This window comes from Gorilla gorilla, chromosome 2 (genome assembly GCF_029281585.2).
Source record: "Gorilla gorilla gorilla isolate KB3781 chromosome 2, NHGRI_mGorGor1-v2.1_pri, whole genome shotgun sequence".
In the NCBI taxonomy this organism is placed as follows: domain Eukaryota; kingdom Metazoa; phylum Chordata; class Mammalia; order Primates; family Hominidae; genus Gorilla; species Gorilla gorilla.
In genome coordinates, this window is record NC_086017.1 from 109,924,411 (window position 1) to 109,951,126 (window position 26,716).

The window sequence follows — 26,716 nt, forward strand, 5'->3', positions numbered from 1 at the left end:
TGTTAAATCAATTATGGAAGAACAGGGTAGAAGTGAAAGCATTTTTACCCAAAAGGCCCTGCTAAAGCTGTTAGATTCAATTAAGTACAAATTCTATCTTCAGGATTAGAGTTTTATAGTCCAAGTCAAAACTCGAGTTCCTGTGTTCTTCCTTATACCCATATACATTCTTCCACTGAGGTTATGTGTCCCCGCCATGCTGTCTAGCCCTAAAACGGCATACCCATTTGCACCCCTCTGTCTGAGAAGCTTATTACACTCACTAGTTGCATTTGGATTAACTTTGAATGCTTCTTTTTTGGGGGGGCAGGGATGGCATTTTTTTGTTGGTTATTACAGGAGGGTTTGGAGTTTTGGGTTTTATTTTCATACTAGGGTTGGGTTGCTGAGCCGGAAATCAAATTAAAACTGGCACGTCTCTGTGGTTTCATTTGCTTTTCTTCCTGCCATGGGATAAGCTGGCACTGAAGTCTTGTTTTGAAACCCTGAAATTCAAGCCTTAGAAAAATCATTGCCAATAGTGTAAGTTGAAATGCTTGGTTTGAATTTCCACTGGATTGTGGGGACCCAAATAGAAAGGTTGAATTAGAGTTTGTTTCAGCAGCCAGTAGAATATCTTCTTCATGTAGATTTGTTAAGAAATTTGGACATCATCTTACAAAATATTTGGAGGTTAAACTTGCACCAGCCCTTCCTCTACTGTGTATAGTATAGCATCCTGTTTATGGGAGAAAAGAATATATGAGTGAAGGCCAAAAAAGAGAAAGCATGGCTGTTGTGTTTTGTAAAAGTGTTAGGGGTATTTTATAGAAGGCAGAGAGAAAATTGGGCAGCTGAATTTGTTCAATGTAAGACACTGGGAGAAAAATGGATGAAGATTTTTAGAGGCATTTTTGTTGTATATTATGAGTAAAATTCTCTTTGGAAATGCTTTGAGAATCTTAATTAGAGATTTAAATTGCTTTTACATTCCTTTTTTGTTTTTAAAGGCTGGGTCTTCTTTAAAGAAGGAGTACTCAAGGACTCTGTGAATTGAAAATGAACATCTGTTTGAACCTGTTCTTGTGTAAGTGGTGATTTCATGTAACGTCCTAGTTTCATATTCAGAGTTTTAAATATCTTTTTTCGTTAGTTTTTTTAATATTAGATCTTGAAATTGGAAATATTTTAATCCCCATCAATGTAACAGGAGATTTAATTATCTCTCTTCATTAGCTCTTATCCAATATTAGATTTTGTAATTGAAAATATTTCCAATATGTTCTTGATTAATAGAGAGTTCGGAATATCTAATGCTCATCGTAATTGCAGTCGAGTGGACTACTTATATGCAAAAATGAAGAAGAGGTAAGAGACAGTGTATGGACACTTGCGGACACGAGACTATTAGTATTCCTTTTCCCTTTTTCCTTGGCAATGCTATATATCAGAAATATTTAAAAAATAGTCACAGACTATGAAATGTAGAAGAGAAAATACAATGAGGAGAGTGCTACTGCATCTATCATGTGAAGATGATAATCAACTATATTGTTCAAAATGCCTAAGTTCAACTGGAAGAATGCAATGGAAATACAGTTGATGTGCTTTTAAAGATTCCTTTTCAGATAAATTCCCTCTAAGTTCAGTATTTACAATTGGGTCCAGGTATGAATTTGAGAGGAAGAAAATGGATTTTGGTAATTTTCTATGGATTAGTGGTTTTTCTTGGCCTGGAACAGATTTATCAAGCTCCACAGAAGCACAGGTGTTACAGTTTATAAGTGTAATAAAGGCCCAGTTTTTTCCTCAAAAACAAAACAAAACAAAACAAACCCCACTCAGTTTATTTACTAGACGATAAAAATCAAATTGAAAACCTTTTCATGAATGGTGGTCTTCATGTGTAATGTGAAGTTTCTGCTTAGAGCTCTTCAGCCTATATATCCTTCATTATAATCTCTTATGAGGTATATTCAAAGCTATATAGGCCAAAAGGGACGATTAATAGGAGTGTGAGCCTTGAACCAATTACATGTCAAATGATTTAACAAGGAGTGATTCCAGCAAAATCTCAAAAGATGATTTAGGGAAGAGAGAAGACATATACCATCATGTGCCAAGTCTGAGAAGCACAAATGTTTAAAATCCCCAATCTGTACTTAATTTCATTAAATTTCACTGGTTATTCTTGTTTGAACTTAATGTACTTTCTAGTCCTACTTCCATACAAAGTGTGGAATTGCTGGTTTACTCAAGACTGGCTGTTTGGTTAGTAGCTTTAGGAAGAAAAGAGCTTAACTGGGCATTGGAGAATGTGATTATTTTATTTGGGAAGAAATTAAGTTAAATATATCACTTAAATATGATTAAAATATGTTTTTAATCAATACATTATAAAAACTATAATGTTTAAAAGTGCAATGAAGGAAGAAAGTTTCTGCTTATTTAGGCATTAGTGTAGCCTTGCTTTCCACATCAGTCCTTGGAGAGGAAGTGGGAAAGGAGTGGAAGTCACATTAATCACTCCTAGAGCAAGAGTCTCTGTCTAGGCCCAATTTAAATTTTGCTCTTTGTAGATACGATTACAGCCAAACTGGTGAATTTTTAGGTGAATTCAGGCTTTAATGCACTTGAGAATCAAAATATTTCTGAGATGTATTAAGGCTGAAATAAAACCATAAATAAGCAAGTAAATCCCCTCTTCCAAGAATGGAGGGGACCATCAAGCTCAGGACAGGTCTCATCCTCAATTCCAGAAAAGAGTATGCCTCAACTCTTACCTACAGATGGGAATCTGTCCAACCATGAAAAATCTCTAAGGGAAAGAATTGTGTTTTATTCTTCAATGAACAAAAATGATACCATTATAGGGGTTTTCCCTTTAAAAGCCTGAATTCCTCCTACTTTAGCAGAATTCACAGATAGCTGGTCATTCATCCTGTATGATTCTGAGACAAAATACAAATAAGAACATAGAAGCTGTTGACATTTTTATAAATGAACTGGCAAAACTGAATTAAGAACATTTTTCAGGTTTTGAACCCTAATTTTCTCCCAAGTGATATGTAATTTTACTTGGAAAACTGTCAGAAATACACGAACCAACCCACTGATTAGTCTCTGCTACTAAACCTCTCAGAGCTAGTTGAGGATTAAATAAGCCATTAAATTAAAAAGTGCTTGAGAACCTCAAAGTTCTATTTGAATGTGAGAGATTATTTCAGTGGCTCTGATCCTACTAAGCAGTCTCATTTTAGGCAATGATATGGTTTGGCTATGTCCCCACCCAAATCGCATTTTGAATTCCCATGTGTTGCGGGAGAGACCCAGTGGGAGGTAGTTGCATCATGGGGTCAGGTCTTTCCCATGCTGTGTTCATGATAGTGAGTAAGTATTTTGAGATTTGATGGTTATGATAAGGGGGAGTTTTCCTGCACAAGCTCTTTGCTTGCTGACATCTATGTAAGTAAGATGTGATGCTCCTCCTTGCCTTCCACCATGATTGTGAGTCTTCCCCAGCTGTGTGGAACTGAAGTCCAATTTAACCTGTTCCTCTAGTAAATTGCTGAGTCTTGGGTATGTCTTTATCAGCGGTGTGAAAATGGACTAATACAGTAAATTAGTAGCAGTAGAGTGGGGTGCTGCTGAAAAGATACCTGAAAACATGGAAGTGACTTTGGAACTGGGTAACAGGCAGAGGTTGGAACAGTTTGGAGGGCTCAGAAAAAGACAAAAAAATGTGGGAAAGTTTGGAACTTCCTAGAGACTTGTTGAATGGCTTTGACAAAACCTGATAGTGATATGGACAATAAAGTCTGGGCTGAGGTGGCTTCAGATGGAGATGGGGAACTTGTTGGGGACCACAGCAAAGGTGACTTTTGTTATGTTTTAGCAAAGAGAGTGACAGCATTTTGCCCCTGACCTAGAGATTTGTGGAATTTTGAACTTGAGAGAGATGATTTAGGGTACCTGGTGGAAGAAATTTCTAAGCAGCAAAGTATTCAAGAAGTGACTTGGGCGCTGTTAAAGGCATTCAGTTTTATCAGGAAAGCAGGGCATAAAAGTTTGAAAATCTTCAGCCTGACAATGTGATAGAAAATAAAAACCCATTTTCTGAGGAGAAATTCTAGCTGGCTGCTGCAGAAATTTGCGTAAGTAATGAGGATCCTAATGTTAATCCCCATGACAATGGGCAAAATGTCCCCAGGGCATGTCAGAGGTCTTCACAGAAGCCCCTCCCATCAGAAGTCTGGAGGCTCAGGAGAAAATGGTTTAGTGGTCCTGGTCCAGGGGTCCCTGTGCTGTGTTCAGTCCAGGGACTTGGTGCCCAGCATCCCAGCCACTCTAGCCATGACTAAAAGGAGCCAAGGTACAGCTTAGGCTGTTGCTTCAGAGGGTGGAAGCCTCAAGCCTTGGCAGCTTCCATGTGGTGTTGAGCCTGCACAGAAGTCAAGAATTGAGGTTTGCGTACCTCCACCTAGATGTCAGAAGACGTATGGAAACACCTGGATGCCCAGGCAAAAGTTTGCTGCAGGGTTGGGGCCTCATGGAGAACCTCTGGTAGTGCAGAAGGGAAATGTGGGGTCAGAGCCCCTACACAGAGTCCCTACTGGAGCACCACCTAGTGGAGCTGTGAAAAGAGGGCCACCATCCTCCAGACCACAAAATGGTAGGTCCACTGACAGCTTGTACTGTGCACCTGGAAAAGCCATATACACTCAACACAGTCTGTGAAAGCAGCCAGAAAAGGGTTTATATCTTGCAAAGCCACAGGGGCTGAGCTGCCCAAGACCGTGGGAACCCACCTCTTGCATCAGCATGACCTGGATTTGAGACATGAAGTCAAAGGAGATCATTTTGGAACTTTAAGATTTGCCTGCCCCCCGCGGATTTCAGACTTGCATGGGGCCTGTTGCCTCTTTGTTTTGGCCAATGGCTCCAGTTTTGAATGGCTGTTTTATCCAATGCCTATACCCCTATTGTATCTAGGAAGTAGCTAAGTTGCTTTTGATATTACAGGCTTATAGGCAGAAAAGACTTGCCTTGTCTCTGGTGAGACTTTGGACTGTGGACTTTCGAGTTAATGTTGAAATGAGTTAAGACTTTGGGGGACTGTTGGGAAGGCATGTTTGGTTTTGAAATGTGAGGATATGAGATTTGGGAGTGGCCAGGGGTGGAATGATTTGGTTTGGCTGTGTCCCCACCTTATCTCATCTTGAATTCCCACGTGTTGTGGGAAGGACCCAATGGGAGGTAACTGAATCATGGGGGCACATCTTTCCCATGCTGTTCTTGTGATAGTGAGTAACTCTCATGAGATCTGATGGAATTATAAGGGGGAGTTTTTCTGCACAAGCTCTTTGCTTGCAGCCATCCACGCAAGACGTGACTTGCTCCTCCTTGCCTTCTGCCACAATTGTGAGGCCTCCCTAGCCATGTGGAACTGTAATTAAACCTCTTTCTTTTGTAAATTGCCCAGTATCGGATATGTCTTTTTTTTTTTTTTCCAAGATGGAATCTTGTTCTGTTGCCAAGGCTGGAGTGCAGTGGCATGATCTCGGCTCACTGCAACCTCTGCCTCCCAGGTTCAAGTGATTCTTCTGTCTCAGCCTCCCGAGTAGCTGGAACTACAGGCATGTGCCACCACACCCGGCTAATTTTGTTTTTTTTTTTTTTTTGGTAGAGACAGTGTTTCACCATATTGGCCAGTCTGGTTTTGAACTCCTGACCTCATAATCCAACCACCTTGGCCTCCCAAAATGCTGGGATTACAGGTGTGAGCCACTGTGCCTGGCTTGGATATGTCTTTATCAGCAGAGTGAAAACGGACTAATACAGGCAGCCATTAAACCTCACTGAATTTCAGCAGCTTCATAAGAAAATGAGGAGGTTTGGATTAAATAACCTTTAAGGCTGCTTCTGGTTCTAGCATTCTTGATCACAAGGTATTTGCTTTTTAGTTAATTCAAGTTGTTCTTAAGAAAAATGAATATATTATCCCGAAGGTAAATATCCCTGAAATTGTGTCTTATAGTCACTGATTTGAGATATTTTCTCTTTTTAGTCAGTAGGTCTTTATTTCTTTTTAAAAATAATGTTTCTTCTCTTCTAACCTGGTCTACCCTTTAGGGTAGACCTTAGGAGTCTTATTCACCTTGTACCAAACTTTTTTGGTAAAGAAGTTCTAATTATACACCTAATATAATCAGAAGGATCTAGTGTAATATATTGCCCACAACATCCAGAATTTTTACATTCTATGTTGGTTTGAAAGATTGGTTTTTGCTAAGTATTTTCCAACATCTCACTGCTCTTAATTGAACCCTGAAGGCTTTTCTTGGCAACTGATTTCAGCCCTCACTGTCTGGGAAGGCCCTGATGTGGGCAGAAGCAGTGTTCTATTAGGAGCCTTCATTTCAGGTTACCCCTGATTTTCCTCTCAAGGCTCTGCTTAGTCAAAAAGAGACCATCTCCTGCAGCTTGATTGATGCCCTAGACGGATTTTCCAAGACAGAGATTGCTGGTGCCTAGGGTTTAAAACAAATCCCACAGTGGGTGCCAGGGAATGTGGTTTTGGGACCAAGATTCTACATTCACATCTCCCTGTTCCTTGTGGAGTCATTTCTTTTCCTGTTTAGTGTATGAAAGAACTTGGCCAACAAAATTAAGCAAATTAATGATTGATAGTATTTTTCCTCTATTGAAATTCATTACTATTTCTTAAGATTTGCAAGTAGATGGTTTGAAAATTCTTCAAAGGTCTGAATGGCGACAAAGTTTAGCTCTTGCTGTCTTTGTGCTTCTCTCTCATTGGGCCAGAAGTAGCTTTTCAAAACTGAAAGCAAGTTTACAGAAAGATGAGCAGGCTTTACTTTGTATATTTGCTTATATAGAACCATGTTATGGACTAATTAATTTTGATTGTGTTGCTGGCTAAATATCAGAACATGACCTAGGTTATCATAAAAAATAAAATGATCTCAGAACCTTTTATTGGCATGAATAGTGTGTGATGTCTGGTTGGAATAGTCAGGCTTCTCTGGAGATACAGAACCAGTAGGATATTGATACAGAATCGACAGGGTATCTCATTATATATATTACAAAATATTGGTTCATGTGATTATGGAGGCTGAGAAGTTCTACAATCTGTGATCTGTAAGCTGGAGCCCTGGGAAAGACAGTGGTGTAGTTGGAAGGCCTGAGAAATGGGGAGTTTTTGGTACAGATTCCAATGTGAGTCTGAAGACCTGAGAACAAGGAGAGTTGAAGGCAGGAGAAGATTAATGTCCCAGCTCAAGTAGTCAGGCAGTGTCAGCAAATTCTCACTTCCACTTTTTGTTCTCTTCAGGCCCTTAACAGATTGGATGCTACCCACTACATTGGGAAGGGCAATCTGCTTTATTTAATCTACTTATTCCAACACTAATCCCTTCCAGAAATACCCTCAGGCACACTCAGAAATACTGTTTAATCGAGTATCTGGGCGTCCTGTGATTCACTAAGGGTAACACATACAATTAACTATCACACTGGTAAAATGATTTCAGATTTCATCAGGAGAAATCCTGTCATTAACAAATAATAGTGTCAACAATTATTTGTTGAAGAAATTGGAGTTATTTGGGTTCTCCATCACAATTAAGTTGGTCTACATCCTATCAGGTGACATGACTGTGGCTATATGATTAGTTTACTAGGTAAGGCTTCTAGCTCATGGATACCTGGGCCTCTGCCTGCTTGTCCTCTGTTGCCCAATGCTGTTACCCGGTGCTGGCTGCAATATAAAATAGTTTAAACTTTTTAAAAAAAAATCCCAAAATATATGTAGATGATCAACATTTTAATAAAAATAACACACTTGTAGAAAATTGGAAATTAGAAGAGCAGAGGAAAATTATGCCTATTCCTACTATCTATTAACAACCAATACTAACAGTTTGTATATTCCCAGCCAGTCTTTTTCCTGTACACTTTGAATTATGATTGTGACCCTATTGTGCATAAAATTTTATATTTGCCTTTTCTCATTTGGTAAAATAATTGAAGCATCTGTTCATGTTGTATAACCTCTTTATAAGCATAATTGAAATTTTAAATAATAACTACTTAACAATGTATAATATGGAATTTGTATATTAATAAACATTTTTTATTTCAGTTGTTCACACATACTCATTACTATGTTTTATACATCTTTATAGTATAAATATATTTTCTAAAATTTTTTTAGGTGAGACACCCAGAATTTCACTGATTCTTGAAGTTATCATTGAGCAATAAAACCAAAAAGAACCTCAGAAATTATCTTATCACTTTACAAATAAAATGCATGAGTGCTAGGGGCACTATGGAAGAATTTTAAGAGTGTATTTTTCTTTCTTTTGTTTCTGATTTGAGATTATTGCACTCGTGCACTAAAAGAAGTGGAGGAGGGGAGTTGAGTAGTCCTTGAAGTCACAAAAGACACTCCCAGGTGACTGTCTTTGGCTCCCATTCACTCTGACAACCACACAGAAAACTGTTGATGTATCTAGTCAGCATTGTTATAAGCTACTTTTGGTTATCAGCACTTTCATCCCCTATGCCTTGAGGTTTCAACGGGGCATGATCCTCTCTCAGATATTTTTCACCTCTCTACCCCTTGAAACAAAGATTCTACCTTGTATGATAAGTTACTGAGTCAGAGCAGGAGCAAGGACCACATGTCTTTATTCCTAATCCAGTGATGGAGCTTTATGGGCAAATTGGGAATATTGCTCTGGTATTTATTTGTCTGGCCAGCAAAACTAATTTTTTTTTCAGTTTTAAAGCCAGCGATTTGTTCTGTTTTTAATTTTCATTATCTTCCTGATTATGATGAAGAGCTTCCAAAATGAAAATTGAGGCTAGTATTGGAAACTTATCTATCCATCACCCCTCTCTTCTTTGCTTTCTTGCTTGTCAGTCTCCTTTGATTGTTCTTTCTCTCTAAACATTTGTTCTTCCTCTCTGAAGCAGTCTTTTTATGTCAGCAATGATTGATTCTCAGGTGGAAAATTGCTGCTCCACTTTTTTCTGGGTTTTGGGTGACATAGTAAATAAAAGGGAGGTGGGAAAATTCTCAATTTAAGTTGGAACTAGATGGCTTACATTTGAATCTGAGCTCTGGTAGTTATGTATGACTTTGGACAATTTACTTAACCTGTTTGTGCCTCAGTTTCCTTATCTGTAAAATTCCCGTAATATTATAACTTCCTTCATTGAATTGTTTGAGGATTAAATAAGATGTTATAGGTAAATCATAATATGGTGCATAGAAAGCACATAATACATTTTTTATTATTTATTCCATTAATAAGAAATTAATTCAGCTATAGACTTCAGTTTTAAAGTGTGGGTATACCCTGAATGTTTAAAGCTGGTCAGTCCTTCCTACTTACGGTTTAGTTGAATTATGTCAAACAATATATTTAAATATTTTAAGCACTTCAGTGTGCCAGCTGTGGAACTGAGGGCCATCCTTGTAGTATCTTCTCTAGTCCTGAAAACAATCTTACTATGTGGACCAATTATTCTTAGTGTATAGATGAGGGAAATGAATCTTAAAGAGGTTACATACCTGTCTAAGGCCATTCTCATAGCTAAGGGGTGCTAGAATGGAATTTCTAAGTAGAATTTGGGCCATACCTCTTCTCAAATAGCCTACAGTGGTTATAATTCAGGATAAATCATTTTTACAGGGATGTGAGAAGGAAGGTAGAATGAAAAGTTAGAAATCTTGAAAAATTAATTCTGAACACCTTGAGTTTCTAAGAATTGAGAGAGAAGTCTTTTCACTTCCAATAACAAACTGCCCATTTTGCAGTTGTGACTAGGATTATAAGGTTGCCTACATGCCGTGTGCCACCAAAGTCATCTTTTCCATGGCAAATTTCCATAGAGTGATGTTATGGGGGTTATGTTTAGTATCTCTGGGAAATTTAAAAGGATAAGTAATTTTAAATAACAATGAGTAATAATAATTGGACTGGAAATTTAAAAATTAACTGCAGACATAGGCATTATGCAAATACATACTTTTGTTTCCCTAATAATTCTCAAATACGTTTTTAATTTTTAAGAGCATTAGCATTTTCCCTGTAGTTAAATTAAACATTTTCTGCTTTTAAGCAGATTCCATTTTCATATTCTTGATCTGGCTTTTTTCTATCATACCTCCAGTAAACTGACAACCTACTTATATATTTCTAGAAACTAGAGACAAAACTTCTTAATATTGCTTTTGCTCCTTATTAAGGACAAGACTGGCAAAATTTGTATGTTTCTCTCTCATGTCCTTTTACCACTGTCATTCTTCTCCTTGTCCTGTGCACATCTCCCCACTTCCCTGGATAAGAGCATAGGTAAAGGTAAAAATGAGAGCTGGTCAGAACTTAGTGGCCTTTGGGTCAATATATTGCTCAACCCATATTCTTTTACTTCTGTATCAAATGAGCTGAGGGAAATCCTAAAGATGACACAAGGAGCTTCCATGGCTACAGAGCCTCCATATTCAAGTTCAAGGTAAGAATTAATTAATGTTAAACTGATATAATGCCTTGGGTTTAAGGATTTTTTCCCTAAAGGGTTGGACTAGGTCATTGGTTCCTAACTTGAAGGCCCCAGACTTCCTCCCTACCAGATATTTGCAAAGAATAAGGACTGTTATTGACAGTATGTTAAAAAAAAACTCAGAAATCATACATTCAACAAAAGACAACTAAAAATTCAAGTTTCTTTGTTTTATATTCAAAGCATCAACATAATGTTTGTGTTAGCATGGGTCCTAATCAGTATCTCTGATTAGAAGTTTTATTTTTATAAGTTAAAGATGTGAAAATAATTATTAATACACAAAGTTTGTTTGATGGACACTCTCATAGCTTAAACTACCACCTATAGTTTCATGCTTATAAACATTGTACTCTTAAGATCAATCTCTCTGTCAGTTCCCAAACCAAATATCCAACTACCCAACAAATCGAATCAACCCCCATATGTTTTATTGTTCCTTTGAACTGAACTCTTATTTTTCCTCTTACTTCCTGACCCTTCCTCTGGCTTCCCTACTTTCATTAACCCATCACCCTCTTGTCAGGTCCCAAGCAGGGCATTATGGAATCACCCTTAGTTTTTCATCTCCCCCTTTCTCAAACGCAACCATATAATTCTGTCACTTTATTTTATTTCAGAAATATGTCCTATTTATGTTTCTCCAAGTTCATGTTCATGCCACATCCTTGGCCTAGGTCCTCCACTCATAGTTGATAGTATAGTTGGTAATGTTGAAAGTAAGCCCTAAATTCTGTTCCTGACTCCTGGCTCTTCCCTGTAAAGTGTGCTTAACCCATGTTCACCACAGATCTGATCGTGGTACTTTTATTTATAAAATCTGTTCCATATTACTCAAAGAGCAAATCCAAAGTCCTTAGCAAGGATACAAGGTCTTTAGATATATAGCCTCAATCTAATAAACTGCTCTTTTCCTGTGGCTTCTGATCCATACCTTGTATTCCACACTCACTGAAAGATCTATACCCACTCTCATGTCTGTGTTAGCTTCCTTAGCTGGGACTGCTCCCCTCTACCTAATTTGTCTTATTAACTTCTACTTTTTTTTTTTAAGACCCAATTGATTATCATCTATCTTTAGCTTTTCCTTCAGCCGTGATTCCTCATTTCTTTTCATTGTACTCTCACTATATCATTCTATTCATGTATTCATCCATTTAATAATCCATTGGTTGATATGTCTATCCATTCATTTGTCCATATATTCATCCCTCTAGTCATCCACCCAAATATTTGTTGACTTTCCACTATGTGTTCTAGTAACTGATGTTAGAACAGAGAATAATACAAAGTACTTAACCTCATGATTTTTATACATTCTAGTGTGAGGATAAATAATTAGCAAATAGATGTTAAAATAATATTACTTCAGGTAGCAATCAGTGCCATTAATAAAAATAAAGCAGTTTAAGAGTATAGAGGGTAGCAGAAGTTGGAGAGTGTTACTATAACAAAATAACAGAGACTGTAATTTATAAAGAACAGAAATGTATTGCCCACAGTTCTAGAGGCTGGAAAGTCCAAGATTAAGACATTGGCAGGTTTGGTTTTCCAGTGAGACCTACTCACTGCTTCCAAGAGGGAACCTTGTTGATGCATCCTCTGGGAGGAGACGAATGCTGTGGCACACATGGCAGAAAGCAGAAGGGCAAGCTAGCCAAATGCTACTGGAAACCTCTTTTATAAGGGCATTAATTCCATTCATGAGGGAGGACCTCTCATGACATAATCACTTCTCAAAGGCGCTCCCTCTTAACACTGTCACATTGGCAACACCTGAATTTTGGAGGGAACACATTCAAACCACAGCAGGGAGGCTGGCTGCATTAAATCAAGAGGTCAGGGATGGTCTTTCTAAGGAAGTGATAACTGAACTGAATTAAGAGCAGTAGCCATGCTGGTAAACTTCAAATGGATTGGATTTGGGCAATGAGGGAAACAGGAATGAATGATGAAGTCTAGGCTGGAGACATGGGCAGCTGAGTGAAGAGTGGCACCATTTCCTGAGATGAAGCAGATTGAAAGGGCGTAAGATAGAGGATAATATGTTTAGTGTACAGTTATTTAATTACAGATTTACATCTCACATTAGTTTGTGCATTCCTTGCAGACTTGTGACATGTTTTCTTTATTTTTGGACTAAATAATAGTGGCAAAATATTTAAAAATAAGTAGGGGAGAACTATGGGGGGGGGGGAGGAGGCTCATAAAAAGGCCACTACATGGCAAAAACATTTAGGACAATTTTACTACTTTATTTCTAGAATCATTTCTAGCTCTACAGTTGTGTGTGTCTAAGTCTTAAAATTTCAAGATAAATTACCCAGTCATTGAAAATCAGGTACTTATTACCAACAGGTATTCAGAATACTATTCCTCATATACAGAAATATTGCCTTGTTCTCTAGAAGTTTTCAACTTAAAATAGCATCCTCAATATTGATCAGAAGAGCAAATTGGAATACAAATTAATAAAATAGCAAAAAAATTCTTAACTGAAATATGGTTAATATTAGAGAGGTCTTGAAGCAATACTTTAAGCTCAATGCCATATTTTTATGACATCTTTTTGATTACTCACATGATCTATCTCTCTTTCAAACATGGATCACACTTGTGGATCATTTATCATGTTCTAAGGAGGCAACACATAATCATAGGAATAACAGAGGAAATGGAATAGAGCCTAGTGCCTCTTCTACCACTTACATTGGGAAATCAATTTGAGATTTCCAAACCTCATTTTCACTGACTAAGAAATCGGGATAATCATACAGGCCCTAAACATTTCATAGGGTTATAGTGGCCCTTAGCCAAGTGACTTTGTGGACTTAAAAGTTGTTCATAAATTGTAAAGCTTTGCTCATAGTCAAAGTAATCCCTTTTGCTTGTAAAATATTTGGCATTTCCAAGCACTGCAAAAGCCTCAAAGACATAATCACTATTCCCAAAGAGCTTACCCTGTAGTAGGAGTAATATGAGCATACCCAAGGAACTGTATATCAAGACATAAGAGAGATGCAAAGCAAGATGCAGGAAGTGATACCATTAGTGTCATTTCTCATTGTAATTATTGCTGTACTCATTTATTTCCCATAGAGGTAATAAATTCCTGAATGGTAGAGACCATGTCTTGTCTAATATTCTCATATTCCCATTATTGGCAGAAGTTAAGAGCTCAATAAAGATTAGTTATATCAATGAGCCCAAATAAGGAAGCTGGGCTGAGGAACCATTATCACTACATATATAATCTTTTGGTTTATATATATGGTTCCCTTGTTCCCCCTGTGTCTCCTTGCTTTTGGACTTTGGAATGTCCACTTTATGGAACTAAATTAGTTTTCTTGGGCTGTACTCCTTATTCTGGATGTCAGCTTACCCTCCTATAAATATTTCCAAAGACATTCCCAAAAGATATGCCCACCTCAATTTCCCTAAGAGAAGTATATTTCCCATAGATGTTTTAGCAAAGTTAGTTCAACTTCTTGAAGTTTGTGGAAAAGATGGTTTAGAGTTATAATTATTCTTATTCACTGATCTTAGTACATCTTAAAATAGCTTATTATAGATATATTAGTAATTGCTTATACTAAAATTCCCCAACACCCCAGAGGAGTCATCAAGAGACATGCTCCCAGGTTATATCCTGACACCTCCAACTTAATCTGGTTAACTGTAGTAAGATTGTTACAGATGCAGGAAACAGCTGCAAAATGACATACTTTGCCCAGAAACTTGGTTTCTATGGTTTTAAGCCAAACTTGCTATCTCTTCTGAATACATACTTTTGTGCAATGATATCTTTCCCAAGTGCATTCCAAATACATGTGCCAATTTTTAAGTATGACTCAGCATGAGTATTGAACTTGCCTGTCTTCAGAGAACACATGGCTCAGTCTCATGACAGGTTATACAATACAGAAAGGAATTATTTGATCATTTATGTTATGTCATAATTGTTTCATGGCCCTTTAAGGTCATGGTGCCCAGAGATATGCCATCAAATAAGTATAACTAGCTGGATGTTTTTGGTTCACGTGAGTTTTGTTGTTGGGTCATGCTGATTTGTGCAAAAAAACAAAAATCATGATGTATTTGGGAAAATTTCCTCTCTCAGAAGTCAGGAGGTCAGGATTCTGGTTCTATCTTTTCCACTAATTAATTTGATAACCTTGGAAAAACTATTTTACCTTTTAAAATCCACTATTATTACTGCTTAATAGAATTTCACTGAGTTTATAATGGTTCTTTCTAGCCAGAACATTCTTTACTGCTAATCACTTTTGGCATTAAATTACATTAGCCTGATTAATTACTTAGCTTAGGAAAAGCAAAGTGTTTAAGAAAATTTTGAATAGCAGAAGGCAGATTATTTGGTGATGTAAATAAAAAGAATGCATTTGTATGTATCAGAAGCAAAGTCTAAGACTAGAAATTCTAATATATAGAATAATTCCAATAAGAACAATTCTAATTAGTTGTCCCTTAACTAAGAAACTAAGGGACTTGTTACCCTACCTAACATATTGTCAAGTGAGACTTGCTATTGTTCCAGAATTGGAAACAGGGATCCAGAATTAGAAGCAGAAGGACACATAGAATCCCCATGTTCCAATAAGGTTACTTAATGAGTACTATTGGGGCCAGACCTTTTCAGGTCTTATTAAAAGATGACCAAGTTGGCTCTTTTACTTCAAACATCACTGTATCCTGACTACCTATCTATATGAGCAGAAACTATACAGACTACAGAAATTTGAGAATAATTGTAGTCTAAGCAGAGATAACTGAAACACTTTTACTTCCTCTACAGAAGCGATAGATAGTGGTTCCTTGAGGAATCACTTCCTTCCCTGAGTCAAGAGATCCAAAGGAGCCAACCCTAGAGATTAGAGGAGACAGCCACTGGCATCTCATTCTCTGTGGGATGTATGCCCAGGTGGATAACTTGCTGAGCTGCTCTCTGTGTGGAATTAAGCAAAAGAAAAGGAACTGGAGAAATATGGTATAAATGAGGGAGTGGATAAAAATGGAGCAGGGGTACACCTCATTCCCCCTGTCATGGCAGGATGGATGCAATACTCACAGGCAAAGTATCTTCCAGGCAAAGGCAACCTAGAAGCAAGAGGCTGTGGGTTGAATGAGTATAGGAAGACACTTATGGAGATTGACAACGTCAATCTAGACCAAATATCCTCAGGCAGAAATTTTAGTTAGAAGACCCAACAAGGGTCATCTAAAGATCCCACTTATGTGTCCATTCGAGGGCCATCATATCAAGATCATCTCACAGAGAGGACTGCTGTAGCTATAGATAAGTAAGAAACGCTTGCTTCCAATCTTTCATTTCTCCTGTCTGTTTCCCACATGCCACAAGAGAAAGGGACTCAGCAAGGGAACAAAGATGAGTTAATGGAGCACTCCATGCCCCTTCCTTATTCCATATTCTTCAGGCCACAGCTAACTTGAACTAGAGGAAGCGTGGATAAAAGAGTAAAGTTTGAAATGACAAATTGGATCAAACTTTTTGATAACTGGAAGTGGCTGGAAAACTATGGAAATTGACTGAGATTTTACAAAGAGGTGGTAAATGAACAGCCCTCCTGGCATAGTGAAAGTCTTTTTAAAAAAAAGCCGAAAACCATTTTATTTTTTTATTCCACTGAATCCATAATGTTCAACAATCTGGCAGCCAAATTATAATATTCTAATGCTTTGATTCAGAATTTTAAATGTAGGAAACCCGGCTTTGCTTCATATGGTGTTGTTTCTGTCACTATTGAGTGGATATGTGGCTACTTCTAGCTTAGTGTCCAGAATGTGTGGAAATTCATGAAACACTAGGGTCTACAAAAAGGAAAGAACATTGGGTTAATGTTACAAATTATTTACAGAAAATATCTGTACATTTTTTATTGGGAGACAGTTCTCCATGAATACTTTTATATTTTTGTATAGCTCAGGTTTCAATAGCAAATATGTGCTGGAAAGTAGAAATGGTGCATTGCTCCAGAAAGATTTAGAGACTCATCTCTCCAGAGCCATTTGCTTATGTTCCATGGTCAAGCCCTTCCCCTCCATTTCCCAGATGTATTAGTCTGTTCTCACACTGCTATGAAGAAATACCCAAGAAAAGGTAATTTACAAATAAAATAGGTTTAATCGACTCACAGTTCTGCATGGCTGGGGAGGCCTCAGAAAACTTACAATCATGGCAGAAGGCACCTTTTCACAGGGTGGCAGGAGAGAGAATGAATGCCAGCAGGGGAAATGCCAGACACTTACAAAACCATCAGATCTCCTGAGAACTCACTCACTATCACGAGAACAGCATGGGGGAAACTGTCCCCAAGATTCAAATACCTTCCACGGGTCCCTCCCATGACACGTGGGGATTATGGCATTGCAATTCAAGATGAGATTTGAGTGTGCACACAAAGCTAAAAAAAATATAATCAGAGAAAATTTGGTTGCATTTCAGGGTAAATGTTTCTCTCTCTATGGAGAGGAGGAGGGGCACATGTCCCACGCTATGTAAATTCTGAGTCATAATTTCAGGTTTCTTCTCCTGTTATACAAAAACCCCATTGCATGCCCAAATGAATAACTCGTCCTTATGCTGGTAGCAGAACTGGAGCTAAAATGCTTCTGGTGGGGAAACTGGAGCTAAAATGTTCTATGAGAGCATGTTTTCTGTTAGTATTTATGGCATACACTACATATACATACATATAGACATATACTACATATATATGTGTGTAGCATATGTTAATTTTTGTAAATAACAATAAAATAAAGGTATTAAACATTATGATGTTAAACAACTTTATTCTACTCATGTTTACAAAAATTCACATGTACAACAAAATAGTCAGTTTTAAGCCCAGAAACTAGTATAAAGCATTTAATATTTTATTTTTACTGTACTATTACTTTTTACAAATTGTTTTGGTAATACTAATAGTTTAATTTGTTTGAAGAATTAAAGTACTTGGTTTGTATTTCTTGGGATGGCCCTAACACATTTGAACAACATTCATTCTATTAGAAAAATACACTGTAAAGATCTATTATCAAGAAAGAAATTTCATAAGTATTGAGTGCTATAGATTTTACAGTTAAGGTCTAAACTTGGTGCACATTTTGAATTTTGACCCAGCTGGGTATATCTTTAAGGGTCAGTAGGAAAAATTGTTTTAATGAAGATCTGTTGAGGTTCCCGACAGCAACCTTGGCTGGATGAGCTGGGTTGCTTTAGGTCAGTGGCCACATTCCTTAGTTTCCTGCCAAATGTAGCACAGAGAGAGGGAGTTGAGGTATGAAACAATAGGAATTAGTGAGGAGGGATGATTTTGAGTGTAGAACATCACAGTACCACTTTTCCTGTCCTCCTGCCTTGCTCCAGGACAATTGCCCTGGGTCCTTAGCAAGAAGGAGACAAAAATGAAATATTAGATCTAATCAGATGGAAGATTTCATCTTTTGTGCTGAAGTAGAAGAGATAACACAAAGTAGTATATTTTGTGATCAAGTTGAAGATGGTTCAACAAACAATGAGCTCCTACTGTGCGTAAGGTACTGTGCTAGGCACTCAGGTCTGCAAGATGGATAAGATGGAGTTCAAAACTGTGTCTGTGTGTCAGGGGGTGAGAGGGTGGTTGAGAACCAGAAAAAGGATTCCAATGTAAAGTAGTAAGTACTGGGATAGAGGAGCAAAAACTCAGGCATGGGAAACAGTATGGTGTCCAAGGAGAACCACAGCAATTAAATAACAGTAGAATGGCAGTCCTTAATCTTGGCTGCATAATAGAATCATCTCATGAACTTTTAAAAAATGCCCATGACCGGGCCTGACCCAAGAGAAATCAAATCTGAATTTCCAGAGGTGGGGTCCAGGCACTGCTAATTTTTTAAAGCTTCCCAGGTGATTCTCATTGCATTCCAGTTGAAACCCACTGTAATGGTCATTGATGGTGAATAAGTATTTGAAAATGCTATGTGAACTACAAAGCCCCACTCCGCTGCCAGACTGAGAGCCCTTTAACATAGAGATCATGTCTTATTTGTCTTTATATCTCCACACTTACCAATATAGGACCTGTCACATAGAAGAAGCATAGTATATATCTGCTGAATGGGTGAATGAATGAATAAATCAACAATGCGAATAAACACATATTGAAGTCTTGAAACAGCATTTAAACAGAAAAAAATGATTAAAGGGAAAATATACACTTACGGTTTATATTCAAACAGAAAGTTTAGACAGGCATATAAACTTATGGACTGATTCAAATTAACTTGATTTATTGCAACTTTCAAACATAACGTGAATGAACCTTAAAAATATATACAGAAATAGGTCCCTGCTTTTGAGTGCTCCAGCTGAGAACATGGCTTGGTGAACAGACAATTTAAACAACAACAGATCCCAGAAAAAAAAATTCAATATTTGAAATCAGAACACAGTGGAAATCTTGGAAAGTAATCATGTTTTATTTGGAGCCTCCTATTTTTATTTTGAGCCTCCCATTTTAATTTTTTAGATGGCCTGGTTTTAAATAAAATCACATACACATGTGTGTGTGTGTGTGTGTATACATAACTGATGTGTGGATTCAGACATTATGGAAATGTTCAGATAAAATTAATCTGTAATCCAGAAGTGATTGAGTTTTAAATTTAAGAAAAAAGTTGCTTGCTTTTTCAACGGATGAGGAAAGGCAAAGAACTAAAAATACATTGTATTTTCACTCTACACTTTGCAATTTCTAAGGAAATATCATAAGAAATTGTGTCCTCATTATTGATGTCAAAGAAAAGCTAAACTTTTTGTGCTTTTGCTGCAAGTTGACTTTGTAGCTAACTGGTCACCATTCTGCCCCTGATACATACTCATTTATCAGTATCACTTCCAAGGAAGGAATTAGTGTATGCTTCCATCAAATGCCTGAGGAGTGCATGTGGGCAAGAAAGAGAAACCATGTTAAGGGAAAAAAGAGACTCCCGTAGAAAGAGCACCTCAGGGAAGTACTGATCATGAGAATAAAGTTTTCATAGTTCAGAATTAAACAGGTATCGAGATCTAATTAGAACTCTCTTCTAGGAACACAGGGATAATTCATGTGTGCCTTAGAAATGTAACACAAAGCTGGCAATAATATTATTTTGAGTGGTATCTCATATAGGGAGATCTTTTTGAAAATAAAGGCATGTGATGAGCAAACAGAAGGTAGGAGTATGGCACCAAGTTAGCGGCCAGGGATACAGAGCAGCACACCTGGGGTCCTCTTGTCTAGGTAGGGGAATGGCAGTGTGGAGCAAACCCAAGAACTCAAGGAAAATAGGCAGCAAGTAGGAGGACTGCCTCTGCACTGGCATGTTCACTATGTCTGCCTCTGATCACTTCACTAAATTTCTTTCTACATGCACTTTTAATTATTTCAATCTCTCTGTTAAATTTCTTTGATAAATTTCTGAATTGATTCTTTGTGTTTTCCTAAAGTTTGTTCAGCTTCCTTAAAACAACTATTTTGAATTTTTTGTCTGGGAGATAACACATCTCCATCACTTTAGGGTTGGTCTCTGGCACTTTATTTTGTTCATTTAGTAAGATCATATTTCCCTGAATGTTCTTAATGCTCCTTGCACAGATGCTTGTGGATGTGCCACAATGTCTGTATATCGAGGGATTAGGTACTTAATTTAGTCTTGAAAGTCTTGCTTTGTGCCTGTCCTTTTTCAGAGGGCCTTTCAGGGATTCTAAGCAGACTGACCACTATGTTCCCTGAGCCTGTGACCACTGCACCTCTCTCAGCACTAGTGGACAGTCTAAGACCAGGCTTGCTGAGAGTATCAGGAGGACTCTGAGGCTGATATGGCTTTTGGGGCCAGATGGACCTAGGAAAGACCCAAGGAGGATACTAGAGCTGTGTAGAAATGGTGGCCAGGGACCTGAGTACAGGAAACTGTTCTGGTGACCCAGAGAGGTGTGCCTCCCCTCAAGTTTCTGCACCGGTAGGATATTTTCCTGACTGGAGCCAGAGGGGCTGGAGCTAAGATGGCCCTTGCTTGGGATCTGTTGTGGAATATAGGCTGGAGAACCCAGTCTCATTGGCTCAGAGGGGTGTATGTCTCCCAGGAAGTCCCTGCACAGATGGAATAGTTTCCTGACTGCAGCGAGGTGGGCTGGAGCTAACAGTCGGCCTCTCAGAATCTGCTGTGTGGCAGAGGCTGGAGAGCCTGGTCTGATTTGCTCAGAGGACCACATGTTTTCTAGCAAAACTGGATAGTTCCCTGAAGCTAAGGGAAGGGCCAGAGCCGAAACAGAGTCCCCTTGGGATCTGCTGTGGGACAGAGATTGGTGAGCCCATTAGGGAGACTCAGACTGCCAGGCTGTGAGATATGGGCAAGTCTCCCTCTGAGTCCTTACAAAAGCAGCTCTGAACTGGAAACTCAATGAAGTGGGGACTGGAGCAGATCCATGGAAGCCAACTTTCAGAAGCATGGTCGAGACCATTGTCAGTGGGCAGATGAGCCTCTCTACCAAGGCACTAGTGTGAGGGAATTCCTCTGGACTCCTTGGCAAATGGTTTTGGTTGCAGGCTCATAAACTAATGGAAATGTGGCCAACCGGCTTAGAAGACTGGGCTGTTTTTGAGCTTGAACTCAGGAACAGATTCAGTGGATTAGCCACCTGGGTGTTGGTCTACACTCTCAAAATGACCCTTCAAGGTCTGGCCTTGGGCTCCAATGGGGCTTCACAAACTCCCACATCAATCCTGAGGCTCCTCAGAGAAACTTTTGACTGTGGATGGGTACAAATTCTTGTGATGGTGGTGGGAGATAGGTGGGTTACCTTCTATTTTACCATCTTAGTGATGTCCTCTTTCTACATGCACTTACTGACACTTAAATGATAGCAGCTGAGACCATTTTTCAAGAGCTGCTATTTAATGGGGTAAGAACTTATGCTACATTTCTGGGTTGGAGTCTACCGGCCCATGCAAGCTAATCTGAAGATGATTAACAACTCATTTGACAAGATAGGTTAGAACTGAAATGAATGAGAGTTAACTATTGTCCCTTAGCCTTGTTTATATCCTTATCATCTCCCGTCAGTATTATTATAATCATCCTCTACCCAGTCTCCCTGATCCCAGTCTACCTGCATAATCATCTTCTTAAAATGTAAATCGAATAATATTGCTCCTTAACATCACTGTGTAGAAAATCTACAATGTGTTTTATCACCATAGAGTAAATCCCCAAAATCTAAATATGGTATAATAAGGCAATTGCCACCAGTTACTTTTCCAGCTTCTTTGTTAGGTAACTCTCCCACCCCCATCATCTTTCGCTAATTACAGAAACATTCCCACTCTCCAATGAACATTCCTTACTCTTCCATGCCTCCATTCCTTAGCTTTTACTGTTTTCTATGTCTAGAACACTCAACCTCCAAATTGCTGAAATTCAATGCATCCTTCAAGAATAGGTTCAAATCCTACTTTTGAGTAGGTTTTCCCAAACTTTCAGGCTAAGCTTTATTTGAGAACTTTGTTCACTTTTTCTTTCTGATCATTACAGAACACTAAAAATGTGAATTACCTATTCATGTTTGTCTCCTTCATAAAACCATGAGCTCATTAGAGCCAAGGGATCAATCTGATTGGTCTTGTTATTCTCAGTTCTTAGTACTCAGCATGTTATCTAGGACATAGTACATTCTCAGATATTTTTGTTGAATGAATAAATGAATATATATTGTATTATATAGGATTAGGTCTGAATCTATAGAAACTCTATGACTCAGCAAGTTAGAAGAATTTTTCTTTTTCCTCATATAAAGGATATTTAGAGACAGGCAATCTAAGGCTGTATATTGGCTCAATGTTGGCATCAGTGTCACAAGAGAAACTCTGCTACCCATCTTCTGCAGACTGAATTATGTGCCCAGAGTCCTAACCCCCCGATGTGACTATATCTGGAGATAGAAACTTTGTGGAGGCAGTTAAATTAGGTCATAAGGGTGAGGTCATGCCATCAACTAAATGTCTGTCCCCACTACCCCATTTGTATGTTGAAAGTCTAATTCTTAATGTGATAATATTTAGAGACAGGACTTTTGGGAGGTAATTAGTTATGAGAGTAGAACCCTATGTGAATGGGATTAATGCCTTTATACGAAGAGACAGGAAAGAGTTTGCTTCCCCTACTCTCATGTTAGGAAACCAGGAAGAGGGCCCTAAACAGACATTGGATCTGCTGGTATCTTGCTCCTGAACTTCCAGCCTCCAGAACTGTGAGAAATAATTTTATGTTGTTTAAACCATCTACTCTATGGTATCTTGTTATAATAGCTCAAACTGACCAAGATAGGCCCTGATATGCTAAGATTAGTTTATTGTTTTTATCAGAAGAGAGGCATCAGAAAACCCTCTCTTACCCATCTCTGCCCTGAATTCTTGAGTTGACAAAGAAAAAGACATGGGCAAACAGTGTGGTAGCAGATGCCTACAAGCCAGGAAGAGATGCCTCACCAGAAACCAACCATGCTGACACCTGATCTCAGACTTTGAGCCTCCAGGACTGTGAGAAAATAAATATCTGTTGTTTAAGCCACCCTGTCTGTGGCATTTTATTAAGGCAGCCTGAGCTAAGACATTAGTTTTAACTTCAAGATCTCCTTCTGGTCTAAAATGGATGCTGGAGTATCAGTGATTACATCTGAGTTTTGGGCAATAGGAAGGAAGAAGGAGGAGAAGGAAAAAGGGTGAGAAGTTCCCTCTCCTAACTGAGTCAGTACTCCTTCAAAATTTCTCAGATATTCACTTAAGTACCTTGTTCACCCCCGGCTTCAAGGAAGCCTGGAAAATGTACTGTTTAAGCTGGATACGTTGCCATGGATACAATCAAGCTTCTGTTTGTGAGGAAGGTGGGAAAAAAGGCTATTAGGTCAGCACTTAGTAGTTCTGGTCAGAAATGTCTTCATGCCCCCCCACCCCCCCATCCCCCACAGTTGTGGCTTTTGGATGGAAAGTCTGTGTCCTGGCTCTATAGGGTGGTCCCCTACACTGCACTGAATTTGTAAAAAGGGTGTCATTTGGGTAACATAGGCAAAGATCAAGACAAAAATGTTGAAGTACAGGATGTTTTGAATGCCACTATCATTTGATTAAAGAGTTGGATAGTACAATATTTTATAACATTCCTGGAAAGAGTTTTGAGGGGATGTTCATGTTCTCTTTTTCTCCTGGCAAGGAAAATCTGAATTAAATATTCCTATAAAATTGAGAGCCTATTCTGGACCTATCACTTCAGAAGAGTTGGTTATGCTACACTAATGAGATTTAATCCACCTTACTTGGAGATCAGCGTTCTATAGCCCAATTTGATTTACTTAATCAAATTGGAGGGGAGAAGGAATGAATATTAGGAGAGGACCAGACTGGTTCTGCAGTTTCAGGGGAAATCAATCTTAAGAACTGAAGAGGTGGAGGATGGACATCTGCACTCCAATATTCTCCTGTAGTAGTGTCTTGGGTTTGAGCCCACAAAACTGTGATCAAACAATTGGGAGATTCTTGAAATGCTGTCACTATCCTGAAATTTCTAATTAACCACAAATATTCTGAGTGCTTTCTATGTTTAAACTGGCATGGCTAACCATCACTTTTTAGGGTGATCTGAATGGGTTTGAATTGAGTAACTCATTTTCCTGGTATTCCCAGCTGGCTTACTGTCATTTCATTATGCTTGTAGCAATACCACAGTTATTTAATAAATTCAATTCCACATGTTGCCCAATTGAATTTTGGGGTCTCATAATGGTCCTATGAGTAGCTTCTACTGTTTTTTACATTGCCATCTGAATGGGAAAAGGAAATAACATCCATCAATGCCTGTTTTGTATCATATCTAGGTTGAAGACCCTTCTGCCTGTCACATTGACTGATATTTCCTCACTAGAAACCTTATTTTATAGGATCGGCATCTTCTTTTAGAATGTAATTACCTGGAGATTAAAGAACGTTGCCCAAAGTAACCCAAAGTGTTAGTGGTTGTGATCATTAATTTTATGTGTCAACTTGACTGCTCTAAGAGATACCCAGATAGCTGGTAAAAAATTACTTCTGAGCATGACTGTGAGGGTGTTTCCAAGAGAGATTAGTCTTTGTATTAGTAGACTGAGTAAAGAAGGTCAGTCTCACCCACGCAGGTAGGCATCATGCAATCCACTGAAGGCCCAAATAGAACAAAATGGCAGAACAAAGGCAAATGCTCTTTCTCCTTTAGCACTGACATTCATCATCTTCTCTCATTAGACATTGGTGCTCCTGGTTTTCAGGATTTTGAACTCAGACTAGGACTTATATCAGTGACCTTCTTGTGCTCAGGCCTCAGCCTTGGACTGAAACTACAGCATCAGCTTTCCTGTGGTTTCAGCTTGCAGATGGCAGGTCATGGGACTTCTCGGCCCCCATAACTGTGTGAGCCAATCCCTCAAAATAAGCCTCTTTTTACCTATCTCTATATATCCTTTTGATTCTATTTCTCTGGAGAACCCTGGCTAACACAGTGGCTGAGCAGAGGTTGTGACTCATACTATTCATCCATCTACCACAAGTCAACATTTAGAGTAAAAGGTGACATTTATTGAAAATTAACTGTGTGGAAGGCTCTGTGTTCTCCACTCCATTTCCATCATGCTTTTTCACTCAGTAAAGCCCTCCAAGAGCTCTATTATCCTCCCATTTTGCAAATGAGGAAACATGGAGATGTTTTATGAGTAGCCCAAGTAGGTGAGCAGTGATTCATACCAGTATTATTTGACTTCCAAGCCTGTTTTCTTAATCAAATGCTAACTTCTGTAGCACAGAAAGAGGAAGCATATTGTAATCATTAGGAGGCTGGGCTCTGCAATATGGGTTAAAAGCCTGGCTCGGCCTCTTTCTAGATCTATAACATTGCACAGTTTATTCAAACTGTACATATCAGCATCTTTCTTTACCTGTAAAATTAACATAATTATAGTGCTTACTTCCTATGGTGGGGGTGAATAATAAATGAGAGATAATGTTCCATGGCTTTCCAAGGCATTCTCCAGCATCACTTTCCACAATGACCTGGTGCCCTGACCACAGCCATTTGTTATTTGGAAAGATATAAGCTAAAGTCATTTATGATAAAGAGTTAACAATCAATATTATTGATTGCTATTTAAGCAGAAAGATTTTAAATACTTGATGTTTTAACATGTTTTTTAAGCAACTGAGATTTGCATTTCAAATGAAATTTCAAGTAAGAGCCAAAATGTAATACAGACAAAAGCAGCAGTCTAATTAGATGCCTACCAGGTTTTGGGTCTGCTAGTGGTAAGCCAAGGGTAAGTGGGAAGACCAGTGGTGGGGATGAATATGGTGAAATCAGCCTGGACATGCTGGGCTCGTGGTGGATGAGGACATCAGGCAGAGAGACAGCAGGCAGGTGTAGCATGTGACTTGAGCTCAGGACAGACTGCAGAGCTGAAGACACAAGTACGGAAGTTGTCCGTGTTGGGTAGTTGCAGAAGTCAGGTGTTTGGAATGATTATGCAGAGTGGAGAAAGGGCCAGGGACAGAACCTTGAGGGAAATACCCCTACTAAAGGACTAGTTAGAAGAAGACGAACATGTGGAAGAGTCTAAGAAGAAAAGTCATGAAGGGGAGGCAATCATAGGGAAGGGAGCCACAGAAGCTGCTCCAGAGGTGCAAATCATGTTCTCCCTGTCATCATGTTAGGGAACACACAATTCAAGTCAGTTCCCTTGAAAAACTCCCAAACTATTGGCTACAGCTGACCAGAGGCCAGAACTTGACAGAAGATGCAAGCTGAGACAATCAGATTCCCTCTTCTTGATGGATGTAACTGTAAAGGGAGACTCCAGTTCTTTTACTGAGTTTTGGAACTGGAAGCCATGTAAATCAGGACAGGGTCAGGGCAGCCATGCAGTGCAAAAGCAGAGAAAATCTGTTTCCAGACAGACGACTGAAACTGATCTGAGAAGTTATGACAGACTCAACGGGCATAGGGTGCTTAACGAAAGAAACAAATTTCAAGTTATCATTTTTGGTTCCAGTCCTTCAAAGGTCCAGAG

The 26,716-nt window shown here is 38.6% G+C and overlaps 1 long non-coding RNA gene across 1 annotated transcript in view; it reads left to right on the top strand.

The window, feature by feature from the left end:
- LOC129532408 (uncharacterized) overlaps nt 1–26,716 on the top strand; it is a 260,609-nt gene that overhangs the window by 121,142 nt on the left and 112,751 nt on the right. Inside the window, exon 3 of the long non-coding RNA XR_010132672.1 lies at nt 990–1,066. This is a non-coding gene — a long non-coding RNA (uncharacterized lncRNA). The remainder of the gene's footprint in view (nt 1–989; nt 1,067–26,716) is intronic.